This window comes from Colobus angolensis, unplaced genomic scaffold, assembly GCF_000951035.1.
Source record: "Colobus angolensis palliatus isolate OR3802 unplaced genomic scaffold, Cang.pa_1.0 Scaffold80, whole genome shotgun sequence".
NCBI classification, from domain to species: Eukaryota; Metazoa; Chordata; class Mammalia; order Primates; family Cercopithecidae; genus Colobus; species Colobus angolensis.
Genome location: NW_012121821.1, coordinates 13,138,375 through 13,152,536, shown reverse-complemented (window position 1 = coordinate 13,152,536; position 14,162 = coordinate 13,138,375). Strand labels below are relative to the sequence as shown.

At 39.4% G+C, this 14,162-nt stretch overlaps 1 protein-coding gene and 1 pseudogene across 3 annotated transcripts in view; one reads left to right on the top strand and one right to left on the bottom strand.

Moving 5' to 3' along the window:
* OSBPL8 (oxysterol binding protein-like 8) overlaps positions 1 to 14,162 on the top strand; it is a 217,437-nt gene that overhangs the window by 35,482 nt on the left and 167,793 nt on the right. The window lies entirely within an intron of this gene.
* Positions 7,589 to 7,958, bottom strand: LOC105502721 (annotated as a pseudogene).

Genomic DNA, 14,162 nt, shown 5'->3' with positions numbered 1-14,162 from the left:
AAAAAGAAAAGTAAGAAAAGTAATTACATCTCTAGTCTTGATATGAATTAAGTAGTATTTTCTTTTTGCCAAAAAAAACTTCACAGTGGTATATATTTTCTATCAGGAAGTGTATAATACGTGGTTGTCCTTTCTTTGTTTTCAAAACAAAAGCAACACTTTCCAATTATTATACCCATTTTTCAGGATTTGTGTGAAGATCAGTGATGGTGTATGGAAAGCATTTGGAAAAGGCCCGGCCATTTTTTAAAAAATTTAATTGCTCTTACTACTCTTACTTGGTTTTCCTAGTTAAAATTTTAGTTGTACTGTCGGTAGTTATAGGATGCTAAAAGGCCAGCAGAGTTGAAATTATCACTTCCTAACAAATAACTTATAATCTTCTGAAGACTGAAATTTGTACATAGTTTTTTCTATGAAATTTTTGTGCCTGCTGTTATATTGCTTTCATAGACAGTTTTTAATTTAGGATTATAGTTTGGTGCCTGTGGACATTTTTATTCCTATATCTTATTTATCTCCAATTTTGTTTATTATGAGAACAGTCTGTTAACGTATTAAAGGATTTATTCACCTTAGTGCCATTTTTTCTCTTTCCTCCATTCTTTGTTGTTTATGTATGTACTTTAAATGATTCTAATTCATAGTACTTATATACTGTATTTTGTTTTCTAAAAGAGTTAACATATAATCTCTTTTCCATATTGTTTTATAGTCATAGTAGTCTTTTAAAGTGAAGTTATGCTTTGCCATTGAGATTTGTCATATTTATGATTTCTTTGTTTTTTTGAGTTAAATGAAGAGTTATATTGGCCTTTAATGCTATTTAAGTTTTCTTTTTCTTGGAAGTGAGTACATGGATGTCTAAGTCTGCTTGGGCTGCTGTAACAAAGTACTGGATGACTTAAACAACACATTTATTTTCTACGTTTCTGGGAGTTGGAAAGTCTGAGAGCAGGGTGCCAGCATGGTCAGGTTCCAGTGAGGGCCCTCTTCCTGGCTTGTAGACAGGTATCATCTTGCTGAGTCCTCACATGGTGGAAACCGAGAGGGGAAACAAGCTCTTTTGTATCTCTTGTTATAAGGGCACTAATCCCAGCATGAGCACTCCATGACATGATTACCTCCCCAAGGCCCTATCTACACATGTCATCACATTGGGGATTGATTAGGATTTCAACATGTGAATCTTGGAGAAGACACAAATACTGGAGATGACATAAATATTCAAGTTCATAGCAGTGAGGAATTGGCTTTTTATAAAATACCTGTTGTTTAAGGGCCCTAATTTTCCCTTTGACTCTATGGATAGCTGCTACGTTCTCTGTGAAGTCCACCCTTATTCTTCCATTAGCCTTGGTTTCAGGGAAGAGGAATACTTTAGAAATGTGGAAAGAACAAAACAGTAAACTCTCCTTCCCTACTGCCCTTTAAATTTTGTTTTCCTCTAAAAAATATAAAAATAAGTTTATGGTTAATTTTTGAGCAGATAATACAGGTTAACACAGTAGAAATAACAATTTCTTACTGGAAAATCTAGATAGGAACCAGGCTGGGCATGGTGGCTTATGCCTGTAATCCTATCACTTTGGGAAGCTGAGGTGGACAGATCACTTTGTCCCAGGAGTTAAAGACTAGCCGGGGAAACAGGGCAAGACCCCGTCCCTACAAAAAATACAAAAATTAATCAGGCGTGGTGGTATGCACCTGTAGTCGCAGCTACTTGGGAAGTTGAGGTAGGAGGATCACTTGAGCTCATTCATGGTGAGCTGAGATCATGCCATTGCACTCCAATCTGGGTGGCAGTGACATCTTACCTCTAAATAAATAAATAAAGATAGGAATTTGCTATATTTTAGTACTTTAAATACTATTGGCTTAGGACCTTGTCTGTCTATTATATGTCTTAGTTCATTTTGTGTTGCTGTAAAAGAATACTTGAGGCTTGGTGATTTATAGAGAAAAGATTTGGTTTGTTTAGCTCATTATTCTTCAGGCTGTACAAGAAGCATGGCATTGACATCTGCTCAACTTCTGGTGAGAGCTTTGGTGCCACATCAGAAATGACAGAAAAGGTCAAAGGGAAAGCAGGCACATATGAAGAGATACCAAACCTAAAGGGTGTCCTGGCTTTATAGCAATCCACTTTACTGGGAACTGACTTATTCCCTTGAGAACTCATTCCATCTTCCCAGAATAAGAACTCACTACTGAGAGAATGGCACCAAGATATTCATGAGGAATCTGTCCCCATGATCCTAAGGCCTCCCACTAGGGCCACCTGTCAACACCACCGCACTAGGGATCAAATTTCAAAATGAGATTTGGCAGGGACAGACAAACCATATCTAAACCATAGCACCATATGACTTTTTGTTTTCTCATTTTTTGGATTATATTGAAGCACCTTTTTTCTCTTTTAAAACTTTGAGTTCTAGAACTAGTTAATTCATGAGTTGTTCTTGTAGTCTAGTTTACTTCAAAGATTAACCTATTAGAAGGAAAGACAGGTTCATTTATTCACAAATGAGATGAGATCATTAATTTTAAGTGACTCAATGTGAATAACCAGCACATCATGGAAGGGGATCACAGCGTTATAATTGATTTCATTCTAAATGGCACCAGACCAATTTGTTGTGTTTGAGGCAAGTGTTGATATGTCCTCAATCTGATCTCTAATTGTGTATTTCTAGACAGAAAAATTTTACTTTTTTTCCCAATTATTTTATTATGGTAAAATAAATCATCTTAAATCATCTTAACCATTCTTCAATGTAAAGTTTATTGGTATTATGTATATTTATATTGTACAAACATCAGTATCATCCATTTCCAGAACTCTTTATCTTGCAGAATTGAAACTATATGTCCATTAAACAATAACTCTCCATTCTCCCCTCTTCCTGTCCCCTGGCGATCATTATTCTACTTTCTGTCTCTACAATTTTGGCTATTGTAGAGACATCATAAAAGTGGAATCCTAGAGTATTTGCCTTTTTGTGACTGGCTTATTTCACTTAGCATAATGTCCTCAATGTCCATTCATGGTGTAGCATATGGCATATGTCAGAATTTCCTTCCTTTTTTTTTTTTTTTTGAGATGGAGTCTCGCTCTGTCGCCCAGGCTGGAGTGCAGTGGCCGGATCTCAGCTCACTGCAAGCTCCGCCTCCCGGGTTTATGCCATTCTCCTGCCTCAGCCTCCCGAGTAGCTGGGACTACAGGTGCCTGCCACCTCGTCCGGCTAGTTTTTTTTTTTAGTAGAGACGGAGTTTCACCGTGTTAGCCAGCATGGTCTCGATCTCCTGACCTCGTGATCCGCCCATCTCGGCCTCTCAAAGTGCTGGGATTACAGGTTTGAGCCACCGCGCCCGGCCAGAATTTCCTTCCTTTTAAAGGCTGAACGATATTCCATTGTATGTATATACCACATTTTGCTTATGCATTCACTTGTTTATGGGTTGCTTCCACATTTTACTTACTGTGAATAATTCTGCTGTGAATATGGGTGTACAAATATCTCTTCAAGACTCTACTTTCAGTTCTTTTGTTTGCTTACCTAGAAGTGGAATTGCTGGATCATCTAGTAATTCTGTTCTTTAATCTTTTGGGGAACCGTCATACTCTTTTCCACGTGGCTGTACCATTTTACATTCCCACCTGCAGGGCACACAAGTTCCAGTTTCTCCACAGAGCATACATCACTTTTTAATACACTTATTTTGGTGGAGAGAAACATTAGTCTTGTTATTTACGTCCCTTTATAGTCACAATATGTTTGTATAATTAGGAATTGAATTTTGACTGTTGTGAAAACCCAAGGTGCGTGTTTTGAACAGTTGAGAGTATTATTATTCACACTATGCTGAGTGATGAGTTAGTGGGTGTAAGAAAGATTTGGACCCTGCTGTTGGATTCCTAAAATACAAGAAGTGCTTTTAGGAAGAAAATGGCTGGATAAGTAAAGTGATGGAAATAAATACTTTGCTCTTTCTATCTGAGACATTATTCTTTTGAGCACTTTCTTGTAGAGCAGGGGAATGTCAAAATTTTACCTGCTGAAATTGCTTCTCTTCCACAATACTTTAGAATGTCATGGGAAGCAGCTATTGGGTGGACCCTTGATTGGTGGTTATTTTTCATTTTTATAAAGGCCTAATTAAATAGCATATTTAAGTGTGAATTGTCAATCTAAAACACAGAAACTTGGATATAATAGGCCTGCTCCTATATTGACTTAATTTTTTTTTCTTTCATTCCTCCATCTTGTCACACTTTTCCCCATCATTTCATTATCACTAATGGAATATATTTACTATGCAATGTGTAGTGCTAGTGGAAATAGAGAATATAGGAGTGACCTCCCACCTTATGACTTACTTGTATTCTCTGCTTGGGATGTGTTTCTTGCCATACTTTGTTTAGCTAACTGCCAGTTAACCTTTAGGTATCAACTTAAACATCACTTCCTATGAGAAGCATCCTGTAACCTTATGTAAGGTCCATGGAGGTCATAAATCATGTGTGTGTTGTACACTTTGATTCTCTGTAAAGTAATGTAGTGCTTGACACATACCAGGCTCACATTAATTTGTGTGAACTGATTTTCATCATGTAGCCTTGGATCTAATGGGGGGAGGCAGATAGATAAATATTTAGAAATACAGTGTGACCAGTTCTGTACTAGAAGTACTTTGCGTGCAAAGGAAGAAAGAACTGCACTAGAGAAGAAATGGAATCCATATTCTCGTTTCTTTTTTTTTTTTAAAGAACTAGTGTGATATCAATATACATTTTTAAGTTCATTCATTCACTTAAAGACATTTAGAGTATTTATGCAAATTTATAACAAAGCTTTCAAAACAATTAAGTTACCATTATTTTGGGTCTTTTAGCCTTTTATTCAAAGTTGTTATAATCTCTGGTCTCTGAGATATTTTATAGGAGGGTTTGTGGGAGGCAGGTGAGAGGGGAAACTGCTGTTCTTGTTTCTGGTGGTTTTACTAAATAAGCTTCTTCTGTGCTGATATGGTTTGGATGTTTGTACCCTCCAAATCTCATGTTGAAATGTGATTCCCAGTGTTGGAAGTGGAGCCTAGTAGAAAGTGATTGGATCACGGGGGCAGATTCCTCATGAATGGCTTAGCACCATCTCCTTGGTGATGAGTGAGTTCTTGCTCAGTTCATGCAGATTTGGTTGTTTAAAAGAGTCTGGGACATTCCCTCTAACCCCGTTCCCTTACTCACCATGTGATATGCTGCTCCGTTTCGCCTTCCCCATGATGTAACCTTCCTGAGGCCCTCACCGAAAGCAGATGTGGTCACCATTCTTCCTGTACAGCCTGAGGAACCATGAGCCAAAACAAACATATTTTCTTTATAAATTACCCAGATTCAGATATGTATTTATAGCACTGCAAGAACAGTCTAATACAAAAAATTGGTACTGAGGAGTGGGGCGTTGCTGTAAAGATACCTGAAGATGCGGAAGTAGCTTTGGAACTGGGTAACGGGCTGTGATTGGAAGTGTTTGGTGGGCTCAGAAGAAGACAAGAAGGCGAGGGAAGGTTTGGAATTTCTTAGAGACTGGATAAATGGTTGTGACCAAAATACTGATAGAAATATGGATAGTGAAGACTAGCCTGATGAGTTCTTAGATGGAAATGAGGAACTTGATGGGAACTGGAGTAAAGGTCACCCTTCTGCACCCTAGCCAAGAGCTTGACTGCATTGTGGCCAAATGCTAGGGTTCTGTGGAAGGTCGAACTTAAGAGTGATGACTTAGGGTATCTGGTGGTAGATATTTCTCAGCATTCAAGGCATGGCTTGGCCGCTTCTAACAGCCTGTGATCAAGTACAGGAACAAAGAAATGACTTAAAGATGAAACTTACTTAAAAGGGTAGCAGAGCATAAAAATTTGGAAAATTTGGAGTTTGGCCCTGTGATAGAGAAAGAATCCAAGCAGCCAGTGGAGCAACCACTTGCTAGAGCGATTAGCATGACCAAAAGGGAGCCAAGTGCTAATATCTAAGACAATGGGAAAAAGACCTTGAAAGCCTTTTCCAGAGATCTTAGAAGCAGCCTCTCCCATCACAGGCCCAGAGGCCTAGAAGGGAAGAATGATTTCAGGGACCTGGCCCAGGGTGCCACTGTCCTGCTCAGCATCAGGACACTCCTCCCATATCCTAGCTGCTCCAGCTCCAGCCCGAGTCTTGGCTCAAAGGGGCCCAGGTACAGCTTGGGCTACTTCTCTGGAGGGTACAAGACATAAGCTTTAGTGGCTTCCACGTGGTGTTAAGAGGGCAAGTCCGAAGGACGCTTGGCAGCTTCCCCCTAGATTTCAGAGGATGTATGAGAAAGCCTGGGTGCCCAGGCTAAGCCTGCCTCAGGGGTAGAGCCCTCACAGAGAACCTCTATTAGGGCAACGTGGAGGGGAAATGTGGGATTGGAGTTCCCACACAGAGTCCCCTCTAGGGCACTGCCTAGTGGAACTATGGAAAGTGGGCCACCACCCTCCAGACCCCATAATGGTAGATCTACTGTTAACTTGTACCCTGAGCCTAGAAAAGCTGCAGGCACTCAGGTCCAGTGTGTGAGAGCAGCCATGGGAGCTGTACCCTGCAAACCCACAGGGGTGGAGCTGCCCAAGGCCTTGGGAGCCCACCCCTCACACAAGGTTGCCGGACATGAAGTCAAGGATTATATTGGAGTTTAAGGTTTAATGTCTGCCCTACTGGGTTTTGGACTTGCTTGTGGCCTGTTGCCTCTTTCTTTTGGCCGATTAATACCTGAGCCACCAATGTATCTTGTTTTGATGTATCAGGTTACTTGTTTTGATTTTACAGGCTCATAGGTGGAAGGAATTTGACTTGAGTCTTGGATGAGACTTTGGACTTTTGATTGAGTTGATGTTGACATGACTTAAAACTTTGGGGGGACTATTGGGAAGGGATGATTGTATTTTGCAGTGTGAGTAGGACATGAGATTTGTGGCACCAGCAGAATGATATGGTTTAGATGTTTGTGCCCTCCACATTGTGATCTCCAATGTTGGAGGTAGGACCTAGTGGGCCAAACTGTTTTACCAAAGTGATTGTACTAACTTGCTACTCCCAGACATCACTGTGTGAGTTTTTATTCTTCTTCTATGTTTACCAACCTTGGTATTGTAAGTCTTGTTAATTTCAGTCATTTTCGTGGGTTTGTACTAGCATCTCTATGGTTTCAGAGTGCTGTTGTATGCGCTTATTGGCCACGTGAGTATCCTCTTTTATGAAAAGCCTGTTCAAGTCTTTTCCTCACTTTTTCTATTCGGTGAGGACAACAGCCCTGTTCTGGTCACTCCGGAGGCTGACCAGTCTACGCACGGCTGAAGCTTGAGGAGACAACAAGCCCTGCTCTAGTCACACACCGGCAGCTGACTAGTCTACACATGGAAAATTATATAAAGAAAAGAGCCTGTTAAACTCTAGGAAAAAGGGGAAAAAAACACCCGGAGAATGCAACTCAGCTTCAGCGTTTGCAGAGGTACCGAGAAGCACTTTTTTTTTTTTTTCCTCAGCCAGCTGTGCTTTATTGACAATGACTCAGGCCTTGACCGTGTACTTCCGCAGAGGGTACAGCCGCTCCTTCCGCTGCTGCTTCTTGGTCTTCAGGTTCTCCTCATGCTTGTTGAGCCGGTGGCACATGGCGCGTGTCTTCTTAGGCCGCAGGTCCGGGGGCTTGTACTTCTTGCCCTTGTAGAATTTCCTGAAGTTTTTCTTTCTGAGTCTGGTTAATAACTGTGAGAACACGGGCGGTGGATTTGCAGATGACTCGTATCTTAGAGAGCTTGGAGGCAGCACCGCCTGTCACTTTGGCGACGCGCAGCTGGGACAGTTCCATCTTCAGGTCGTCCAGCTGTTTCAGCAACTCCTCCTCCTTCCTGCGAAGATCTCCAGCCTTGATCTTGGCCATTGCAGCACAGCCTGAGAAGCACTTCTGCAGAGGCTAAGAGTTGGTAGAAAAAAGCAAGTAATATAAAAAAAGATTCCAGGAATGCTTCAAGGAGCTGACAAAAGTCTAAGTCAGTTTTATAAGAGACTCTATAAAGCATTCTGGCTTTACACCCCATTTAACCCTGAGGCTACTGAGAATCAATATATAGTCCTCGCGTCTCCCTAAGAGGCATTTATTTGCATAGCTCGAGCAAGACCAGATCTGAGACTGCGCACTTGACTATGTTGACTTCCTTCCTTGGCCTCTGGAGGCTCTGATCCTCCCCTTCGAGGTGAGACCTGGGGCTTGTTAACTCCTGAATCTCTTTCTGAGAGGGTGTTGGCTTCAGTAAAGTGGGGTAGGCTGGGACATATGGAGAAAGAATTTCTATGATCTATGGCAGCTCCTGCAAAACTAGCTTCTCTTGCTGTTTCTGGGACTCCCTTTTTAAACTCTGTGTCTGCTGGTGAAGCTGCTGTTTTACTTTTGGCTTTTTTGCAGTAAGCTGTTAAACAGGGCTAATTTATGCTAGTTTTGTTTATATTTAACCATGAGTCAATGTAAAGGAATTTGATCTAGGTACGCTGGCTATCCTCCGACCCCTGTCACCACCTTAAATACATGGCCAATTGTTCCTTCTCTATAGTTCCTTCAGTGGGCCATCCTACACCAAAAGAGGGCAGTTCTAATTCACACAGAGATCTTCACCTCTAAGGGGTTAACGTAACTTTATAATTTACTGCAAAACATTTCTTAAGGTTCTGTAACATGCACTTTAATAGAGTAAGTTTTGATGATTTGATGCCTTTCCTTTTTTCTTTTTGAAAATTTTTAACACAGTTCCCAGCGGAGTGGGCTTACTTTGCGTCTGACCTATTTTTCTCTCGAGACGAAACAACATTCACCCTACAAGAAGGAAAGGGTAAAAGGTCACTCACTCATCTAATTCACACTAAATCAAAATAAAAACTAAAACCAAAGTGTTGTTAAAGGCTCACCTGTTCGTCAAGCAATTTAAGCCAAGTCAAAATCAGAACCAAAACCAAACCATATGTCTTACTGATATATAAGAATTTTAAATAATCTGGTTATGTTTCTGTTATAACTGTGGCCACTGTCTTCCACACTGCTCTTTGCTTTTTCACTGGCTTTATGATGTCTTTTGATAAATGGAAGTCCCTTTTAATTAGTCAATCTCCTTATCAGTTTTTGTTCTTAATGGTTAGTGCTTTCTGTTTAAGAAATCGTTTCATACTCCAGGATCATTTGGATATTCTCCTATATCCTTTTAAAGTTGTGTTTTGCCTTTCATGTTTAGATATGTAATCCAACTGGACTTGGTTTCTGTGTATACTGTGAGGTAGAACTTTGTTTTTTTTCCTTTTATATGGATACTTAATTGACTTAGTTTATTGAAAGCATTATTTTCTTCCATTATCTATGCTAACTACTTCATAAATTCAAGTGTTCATACATATTGTACATTTGTTTCTAGACTCTTTGTTCTTTTGATATTTGAATATATTTAGTCTGTATCATACTGTCTTCATTACTGTAGCTTTATACAAAGTCCTCCTATGTTATGCTTCTTTTTCAAAATCTATTGAGAGATACTCTGGACATTTATATTTATGTCTTAATTACAAAATCAGTATGTCTAGTTACCAAAATGTCTGTTGAGATTTTGATTTTAACTTTGCTGAATATTTAAATTAATTTGAGAAAAATAGACATTAAAATTTCATTCTAGACCATAGTATATTGCTCTGTTTATTTAGAACTTTAGTTTTTTAATTAATATTTCATAGCTTTTTGTCTTGCAGAAGTTTTTCACATTTCTATTAGATTTATATCTAATTATTTGATACTTTTTTGTTTAATTATAAATTTATCTTTAAAAAATCATTTTCTGACAGTCGCTGATGTATAGGAGTGTTGTTGATTTTTTTTTTTTTTCTTTTTGTGGAGAAGGGTTTCTCACTGTGTTGCCCAGGCTGGTCTCAAACTCCTGGGCTCAAGTGGTCCTGCTGCCTCTGCTTCCGTAAGTGCTGGGATTACATGAGTCATTGCATATGCATGTGGTTGATTTTTGTATATTGACCTTTATATGCAGTAATCTTGCTATTCACACTTATTAATTCTAATAATTTGCATATCCTTTTGGATATTTTATGTAAAATTACATTATCTGTAGATATAGATAGCTTCCCACCCCCATTTTTAATCCTTATAGTTTTTATTTTTTCTTATTGTATCACACTGGCTAAGATCTCTTGTATGAGGTTGAATGGAAATGTTAATAGGATACCTTGTCACAAAGAGAAAACTTTGAACATTTCACCACTAAGTGATGTGTTCTGTAGGTTTTGATTAGAGAGATTTCCTTCTATTCAGTTTGCTAAGAGTTTTTATCATAAGTGGGTATAAGTTGTATGAAATGTTTTTTCATTGTCTATTACAATGAACATATAAACTTTATTAAATGTACTCAGTTATATCGATTAATATATATGTTTTTTGAATGGATAAACCAAACCTGATATGATGGTGCTCTGTTTTATATGTCACCAGATTTGGTCTTCATCTATTCTGTTTAGGATTTCGACTTTCAGCAATGAATTATAATTTCTCTGTCTTCAAATGCCCTTGTCTAGTTTTATATCACAGTTATATACTACTTGGGTAATGTTCCATACTTTTCACTTTCCTAGAAAAATCTGTGTAAGATTTCTATGTGTCCATGGACATACAGAGGGGAACAACAGACACTAGGGCCTACCAGAGGGTGGAGGGTATGAGGAAGAAGAGGATCAGGAGTAATAAGTAATGGGTACTAGACTTAATACTAGAGTGACAAAATAATCTATACAGCAAACCTTCGTGACATGAGTTTACCTGTATAACTAACCTGCACATGTACCCCTGAACTTAAAATAAGGGTTAAACAAATTTCTGGACTGGGCATGGTGGCTCACTCACGCTTGTAATCCCAGCACTTTGGGAGGCAGAGGCAGGTGGATCATGATGAGGTCAGGAGATGGAGACCATCCTGATTAACATGGTGAAACCCTGTCTCTACTAAAAATACAAAAAATTACCCAGGCGTGGTGGCAGACACCTGTAGTCCCAGCTACTCGGGAGGCTGAGGCAGGAGGATGTGAACCCGGGAGACGGAACTTGCAGTGACCCGAAATCGCACCACTGCACTCCAGCCTGGGAAACAGAGCAAGGCTCTGTCTCAAAAAAAAAAAAAAATTTCTATGTGTCTCCCACCCATCTGCCCCCACTGTTGGGTAAAATTCACTAATAAGGTACAATAATCTAGGACAGTAATTTTATTCTTTGGAAGGTTTTAAATTATGTATCCAGTAGGACTATTCTGATTTTGTTTCTTGTGGAAGTTTCCATAAGTTGGATTTTTCTAGGATTTCTCAGTAAGTTGAATTATACTAAAACTTTTCTAATAAATGTTCAAGTTTATTGGTATTGAGTTGTTTGTAATTCGCTTTTAGGATATTTTTAATGGCCTGAGGATTTGTTATGTTTCCTTCATCAACCACATTATTGGTTATTTATGCTATCTGTTTTTTTCTTTGTTAAATCTCACTTGGTATTCATTAATTGCATTCTTTTCAAAGAACTAACTTTTGGCATTTTCTCTTGTGTTTTAGTGTTCTTGGACATTTATTACTACTCTTTGTTTCCTTTCTTTTACTTTTTTGGGGTTTGCTGCTTTAGGGAAGCAGAATTTTCCTCCACCCTCCTAGGGTCATATGCTTTTCTCTGGTTATAACGTCTGTCTTATGCCAGAAAAACAAAGACACAAAAAAGCAGTTAGAGCTGAATATTTATAATACTAGGAAGGACAAAGAGCATTAGATTGTGAAAATGTAACAAGAATATGGAGTTTCGACTAGAACAGTTAATTGTGGAGAAGAAGCTAGGAAGGTAAGGTTAGTTTATTAAGGTTTATGTATGCAGATTTCTCTTAGTCTTGATTTTTCATCACTGGTGTTAAAAATGTCTTTCCTCTGGTACAAGGAGGGCACTTTTCACATGAGAGTTTCATCTCCTGCTTTCAGGAAGAAAAAGGAAGGTCAGAGTACCTTTAGCTCAAAATAATCAATATTCCATAGCAGTGTATTTTGGGGTGGCAGTCCTGAACTTCTCCACTGCTGTTTCAGATTTTTTGAAATGGATGATTAGCTGTTTGATTTTCCTGTCTTTTATAGCTATGCATGTTCTTTGCTTACCTCAGTTCTTACAGTATTTCATTATCATTTCACTAAAATTTTGATTTTGTTGATTGCCACTGTGATTACTTCTTCAATCCATAGATTATTTAGAAGTATATTTCTTAATTGTAAAACACATTGTTGGGGGGGTGGTCACCAAGATGGCTGACTAGAAGCAGCTAATATGTGTGGCTGTCACAGGGAGGAATGGAAGGGGTGAGTAAATAGTTGAATCATTCAAGTACATGCATCAAGACTAATCAAGGAAACAACTCTACCCATGGAGAATGGAGAAAAGCAAGACAGCATGAAGGCCCACCCAGAAGCGACACAGAGGCAGGGGAACCTCCCCGGCTCAGGGAATTTGTTGAGGAAGGAACATAAACACTGAGATCACCCTAGAACTGCAGTGGGCAGCCCAGGAGTACAAAGCTGCAATCTATAGCCAGCACTCAAGGGAAGAGGAGCCTATGCTTTCAGAGCATTGAGAGGGAACATGACTGCAATTGTGAGGAAATTGTGGAGCCACACATCTGAGCAAGAGTCTGTCAACTGACCAGTACACCTAAGTGCCACCTGCTGGATCACACCCCACAACTTCAACACCAAAAATACCTCTCTGATGTACCCCCTCTGAAACCAAAGACAAGAAATCAGCTTCTATAAAATAAAGATCCTGCACAAAGCCTCGACCCTGTGAAAATGTCCAAAAGAGAAGTCTATTGACTACTTAATCTACACTGCAGTTAAAGGAACACCCATATGCAGAGATGAGAAAGAACCAACACAAGAACTCCAGTAATTCAAGTGGCCAGAGTGTCCTGCAAGTCACTGTACCACTTCTGCAACAAGAATTCTTAATGAGACTGAACTGTCTAAAATGACAGAAGTAGGCCGGGCGCAGTGGCTCAAGCCTGTAATCCCAGCACTTTGAGAGGCCGGGACGGGCGGATCACGAGGTCAGGAGATCGAGACCATCCTGGCTAACACGGTGAAACCCCGTCTCTACTAAAAACTACAAAAAACTAGCCGGGCGAGGTGGCGGGCGCCTGTAGTCCCAGCTACCCGGGAGGCTGAGGCAGGAGAATGGCGTGAACCCGGGAGGCGGAGCTTGCAGTGAGCTGAGATCCGGCCACAGCACTCCAGTCTGGGTGACAGAGCGAGACTCCGTCTCAAAAAAAAAATAAAAAATAAAAAAAAAAATAAAATGACAGAAGTAGAATTCAGAACATGGATAGGAATGAATATCATTGAGATTCAGGTGTACAGAAAAATCCAATCCAAGGAAACTAAGAATCACAATAAAACAATACAGGAATTGAAGGACAAAATTGCTGGTATAAAAAAGAACCTAATTAATTTGACAGAGCTGAATAACATAATGTAAGAATTTTACAGTGCAATCACTAGTATTAACAACAGAATAAACCATGCTGAAGAAAGAATCTCAGATCTTGAAGACTGGCTGTCTGAAATAAGATAGACAAAAATAAAAAAGAATAAAAAGGAATGAACAAAACCTCCGAGAAGTATGGTATTATGTAAAGAGGCTAAGTCTATGAATCATTGGCATCTTTGAAAGGGAGGAAGAGAAAGCATATGACTTAGAGAACATATTTCAGGATATTACCCATGAAAACTTCCCTAGCTTTGCTAGAGAGGCCAACAGTCAAATTCAGGAAATGCAGGGAACTCCTGAAAGACTCTACACAAGAAGATCATCCCCAAGATGCATAATCATCAGATTTTCCAAGATTGAAACGAAAGAAAAAATGTTAAAGGTAGGTCACCTGCAAAGGCAACCCCATCAGGCTAACAGCAGATCTCTCAGCTGAAACCCTACAAGCCAGAAGAGATTGAGGAGGGCCTACAACATTCTTAAAGAAAAAAATTCTTCAACAAAGAATTTCATTTCTAGCCGGCTCACTCCTGTAATCCCAGCACTTTA